Here is a 6,331-nt window from a genome sequence, read left to right on the forward strand (position 1 = left end):
GTATTAACCTCTTCCTCTGTAGCAGAGGACAAAACAGATTAGACCGGGGAAATTTGTGCAATACATTGTACTGGAAGAAGATGACAGCTGGTGGTGTATCCTAGAGAAAAGGCACTGTAGAGCAAAACAACTAAGGCGACAAGTGTTACATAACATTTGATGGTCAAACACTAAATGTGCAGCTATGGTTGTCTGTGCTTTCACGGTAATCTAGACTTCTGCAACCTTCCAAGGGGCATCTGAAGTTTGGTCTTATTCTTGAGTCTATGCATTTGTCCCATGCCAAGCAGGTGTGGTTATTATTGTAGGTGTGCTACCAAGACAGTTATTCACATGGTCAGAATAATAAATAAAGAACAACAATGAAAACAAAACAAAAAAATAAAGGTATAAATTGTTGTTTTATTGCATAGATTTATCTCGGGAATCAAGCATTTCACTAAAGTTTCGTCTAAGGCAGACATCTTTCTCCCTCAAATACAGTGATTATTGTACGTGTGCTACAACGCCATTGTGGTTATCCCCGTGGTCAGAATGACCTCCATCTTCAAGTATCACATGTTGAGCAGATTTCAGCAAATGTTCAGGGAGTAGGGATACTTTCTAAAAAGATCTGAAAAAATAATGATTATCCAATATCCTGTCATCTTGCTGCTGTCTCTTTAATAGGACTGTCTCTCTACCTTCAGTTCATTCATGTTGCTGTTAAGCACCCCTCCACCTCCCCATCTCCGCCCATTCTTCATCATATCCATCAGCTTCATCATCATCACCACCACCACCAGGTCTGGACTCCACGGGGGATTCATCTTGTTGCTGATCGGGGCAGATGGCCCTCAATTACAAATCTCCCTGCAGAGTCCAAGCACCAAAGACTCTGACTTTATTATCACATCTGTTAGCAATAAACAATTATCCTTTCTTTAATCGACTGGTCTCTCCTGATTGAAGTCAACTTATCCAAAGCTGTCACACCTGTCACCGCCCGGTCAGACGCATCATTAAGCTTTAATCAGATGGCCCCCCAAAAAAAGAAGCCCTCTCCTTCTCAAAGTTCCAATGTGACTTTCAGTCCCAGTGTGTTTTCATCTTAAAGTTATTTCTATAGTTACAGAGTGAAGTACACTTTCTACAAAGCATGAACCTCAATCTTTGCATGCTTGTCAAATAAAGTTGTCCGGTGTCTCCTGCACCTCTTTGTGGTGCACCATAAGAGGCTCATTGTTGACCCCCGAGGGCCTAAAATGCCCACTAGTGCATGCAGTTTGGTGAGAGCCAGTGTTAGTGGGTATCTCCCCCCAAAAAGAGGCAACAGGGCAGGGCGCCCATTCCATTCTCAAAAATGGCCATAAAATGGCAGTTCCAGATGTGTTTAGTGTGATCTGCTCTATGGCATCCTCCACACGTCCCTTTCCAAATTCTATTAGTTTTCCAGCTGTCTGTGATAATCCTTCTTCCTCTTCTTTCTGCCCCACTTATTTCCAAACCAGATGCCTTTAAACCTACTTGAGGAGGGACTGAAGCAATGTGTCAATTATGCCTTAACCCTCTGGGGTCTGTGGTCATTTTCTCGATTTTACATACTTTTTAAATTCCCCTTTTTAAAGTCACTTGCATATGATACATACTCATGTGTTGTATGTCATACATTACAGAACAATCTCAGCTATCTATATAATGAGGCACCATTGCCCCACCATTGCCCCAAGGCACAAGAGAAAATATGACTAAAGCTGAAAAATTGAATCTAGATTTTGGAAATTCTTCATATCTCTTGTGAAAACATAACTTTACTCAGGTGGTATATCGGTTTTGGTGATGGAAATTGGTTTAACAAAGGTCTTAGGTTCACAAAAGCAGTGAAATATATGAATGAAATGGAAGATGTATGTAAATAAATGTCTAAAACCAAATTTAATATTATATGGTGGGGATGTGGTCTGTGGCTGGCGTTGTGGCCGGTCGGTGGTGGAGATCTGTTGGCAGGCAGAGACGGACTGGTAGTCTGCATATTGTCCACTGGACCCTGGCAGCTGTGAATCCTGTCTGTAAAATAAATTCACTACTAGTCGGTATATAGTTACAAAAGTTGATTATGCACCGTTCAGTCGTAGACACGTAAGAGGATATCCAACGCTGCACTATCTAGATACGTGCTAACGCTACTAAGCTATCGCCAACAAACTAACGCTAGTTACGGTCTTACAAACACATAATGGAGGTCCAATACTACTAGTCGTACTATGTTCACTGAAAGAAAGTTAACGGTGATAGGGACAACAGTTGATTATGCACCATTCAGTCTCACAGAAATGCTGTAGCCAGCTATCTGGCCCGTTAACTGCGGCTAGCTCCTTGTTAGCGAATCCTTCAGGCACTGAAGCTGCGCCGTCAGTCCTCTCCAATATAGCTTTGCTCAGCACTCTTTGCTTGGCATCTTCTGACTCACATTGAAGTGAGTCAAGCAAGTATGGGGCAAACCCTCCTTGGTTGTTGTTGTTTTTTAAACAAATTAGCCACTAGAAAGTACAACCTTGCACGCACATAATGAACATTGTGCCCACTATGAGATTACTTGAAATCAGACAATACGTTTGAGAACAATGTTGTTTTCACGTCTGTGATTCTCTATGCTATCAGTGACAATGAGCTGTGTGTGTGGATGCATGTGGAGGCGTGTGTGTGTGGAGTTAGTAAAGGGGAGAGAGAGGAAAGCATTCAAGCAAAGCAAATCTGCTGTGGAAAATCACGGCTGTCCTTACACCACTCAGAAACCCGGGAGGCGAAGTGGAGCTTGTCGGCCTCGGTGCTGGTCGTTTTACTGATAAAATGTGCTTACAGCTTCACACGCAGTGGCAGAAACTAACAAAAACAATTGATGGAAAAAAAAACACTAAGCAGGATAGATGTAGTTGTAATACAGGAAACAGGACTTAGCGGTCTGGCACTAGGGGGCTGTACCCCCAATTCTTCAGATCGAGGTCTTCACCAGCATCATGACTACCCTGTGCGGCATCCTGGGAGTGGAAGTTCCACATCCCACATCGCCCCCAAGCCCTCTGGCCAGGTCGAACATGTTAACCTCACCGTTGCTCAACAAGTACGGGATCAGCAGTGGCAACTGTCTAGATGTGAAAGTCCCTTTGTTGCTGATGGCCAACAGGAGGCCTACCCTTTGAAAGGGTACAATTGGGAAGTACCATCTTTTGTCAGGGTTTGCAACCGGCTATACAACATGCCGATACGTGACGGACGTACGCGGCGGCCATCTTGTATGCAATAACCCCTAAATCGTAATCCCCTTTCCCAACAGTTTCCTCAGTAGCACCTTGAGATTTCATCATAAGTTGTCAGAGAGGGCATAATGTGCGACTGGTCGAAGATTTACTGCAAGATCTCATGAATCAGAATCAGAAACCGTTTATTTGCCAGGAATGTTTACACAAACAAGGATTTTTTCTAGGCGGAAGGTGCATACATTAGACATGAGACGTTAGACGAGACAAACAACAACCAACGACAACAACAGTGCAATGGGTATTAAATTAAGTATAACGTAAAGTGCCCAGACAAACAGATAACGTTAATGTACGTGTATGTTAAAGTGACATGAGTTTAAGTTAAAGTGTATGTTAAAGTGACATGTGTTTAAGTTAAAGTGTATGTTAAAGTGACATGAGTTTAAGTTAAAGTGTATGTTAAAGTGACATGTGTTTAAGTTAAAGTGTATGTTAAAGTGACATGTGTTTAAGTTAAAGTGTATGTTAAAGTGACATGTGTTTAAGTTAAAGTGTATGTTAAAGTGACATGAGTTTAAGTTAAAGTGTATGTTAAAGTGACATGTGTTTAAGTTAAAGTGTATGTTAAAGTGACATGTGTTTAAGTCAAAGTGTATGTTAAAGTGACATGAGTTTAAGTTAAAGTGTATGTTAAAGTGACACGTGTTTAAGTTAAAGTGTATGTTAAAGTGACATGAGTTTAAGTTAAAGTGTATGTTAAAGTGACGTGTTTAAGTTAAAGTGTATGTTAAAGTGACATGTGTTTAAGTTAAAGTGTATGTTAAAGTGACACGTGTTTAAGTTAAAGTGTATGTTAAAGTGACATGAGTTTAAGTTAAAGTGTATGTTAAAGTGACATGTGTTTAAGTTAAAGTGTATGTTAAAGTGACATGTGTTTAAGTTAAAGTGTATGTTAAGTGGCATGTGTTTAAGTTAAAGTGTATGTTAAAGTGACATGTGTTTAAGTTAAAGTGTATGTTAAAGTGACATGTGTTTAAGTTAAAGTGTATGTTAAAGTGACATGTGTTTAAGTTAAAGTGTATGTTAAGTGGCATGTGTTTAAGTTAAAGTGTATGTTAAAGTGACATGTGTTTAAGTTAAAGTGTATGTTAAAGTGACATGTGTTTAAGTTAAAGTGTATGTTAAAGTGACATGTGTTTAAGTTAAAGTGTATGTTAAGTTGCATGAGTGTTTACATATGAAGTGTGCAGGGGAGTGACTGGTAAGAAGAAAGAAAAGAAAGAATGGTGTGGCGTGAGGTCTTGGTCCTGATGGACCTCAGCCTCCTGCCAGAGGGGAGGGATCAAACAGTTTGTGTCCAGGGTGAGAGGGGTCAGCTACCATCTTCCTAGTTCGCATGCCAGACGGTGATGGAGGAGCAGAGGATGGACTTCAGGCTGCTTGGTCAACAGCCTGAAGTGGATGGACCTGGTATCCTTCCACCCAGTTGATCAGATACTTGCCTCTGCTAACTGATGGTGCACCTTTCACAAGCTCACCTGGTCTATATAGTCTTGGCAGTGCCAAGAACCCAGAGATAGGATTTATTATTATAAAGAACGATCCTTTCACACCATGAGAAACTTCATGAACCAGGTCTTTAAAGGACTTTTATGTTAAATAGCCTTTATTGGCAACCTTTTTTGCAAAAACTAGGTAAAAAGTAACCATTTAAAAATGAAAACTAGATGGGAATGTATTCTAATTGTTGGCAATAAATAACACCAATAAAAACAACAAAGATAAGGGACAAATTATTGTTTTAATTCATATATTTATTCAAGAGCCTACATGCTTGTAGGGAATCAAATATTATAGACCAAGCATGTCTCTAAAGTGACATCTCTGGCAGTAACTTTATCTACGGAGCAGGTAGATAAAGTTACTGCACTATATCTTCACATCACAAAGAGCGGTTTGCTGATATATAAATGCCCTGATTGTCATATATTGCTTCTTTGATAACAAATATATTAACAATTAACATTTAATGATATGCTATGGCCACATTTTGTGCTCGGCCTATTAAAGAATTGTATAAAGTGTCATAGCCAATTTAAGGCTAAGTGCTTTTCAGTGAAAAGAACATGTCTGTCTTTGTTTGATGACTTTTTCCTCTTTCCGGCCAGATTTTCAGACACCAAACCGTAAGTGATGATTAAAAAGCCTCTGTTTTCACCAACATTTCATTATCCCTCATTATTTTGTCGCCAAAGGGAATGCATGTGTTTATCATAATGTAGCAATTGCTTCCTGGAAATCACAGCCTTAAGATCCCAGGAAATACGTTTGTGGTGTTCCCAACAACCGGGCACTGATTTAAAACCAAAGGAGCCGACTCCCGAGCTGAATCCATTTCCCTCAGTAACATAACACAGATGATGAGATGAGAATTTTAAGTACTGATTAAAGAAGCTAATACACATTATGGGAAGAAAATGCTTCCAGAGAAACTTCAGACACCACTTCCTGTGTCATAATTAATTTCCCTTCGATATAAATGCATTTCCCAGCATTATCAACCAGCTAATCCTTCTTGTTTAATCATAGGTAAAAAAATAAAGATAAAGTTGCATCTTTTCTTTCATGCAACACAGTATTATTTGCATATCTTGTTCCTCTCTGGCATAGAGCTCCATTTTTGTATTTAAAACTGAAAAACTGTATTAAAAAAAAATAACTTGAATTAGCTGCACTGTGATACGTTCATTTATGACCATGATCACGCACACTTGTATGTGGGATTGAGTAAAAATAAACACTGGCCTGCAGCTTCTCACTTGCACACCAAGTGTGTATTACCAAAGTAGTTCAAAATAAATACATTATTTCCTCTTATATATTTTTTGAGCATTTGTTTTAGAGCCTTTACGACTCAGTTATAAACCAATGAGCTTAGACCTGAGTCGAGGGAGTCATATACTAGTGAGGGACTAAAGTGTGGTTGGTTTCCATCTTTTCCTGGGATTTGTTGACACCTTATCCATTTCATATTTGTGAATTCATATCTCTTTGGTCGAGACATTAAATAAAACAAAGACACTGTTATACGA

Source organism: Taurulus bubalis (genome assembly GCF_910589615.1).
Source record: "Taurulus bubalis genome assembly, chromosome: 5".
Lineage (NCBI taxonomy): Eukaryota > Metazoa > Chordata > Actinopteri > Perciformes > Cottidae > Taurulus > Taurulus bubalis.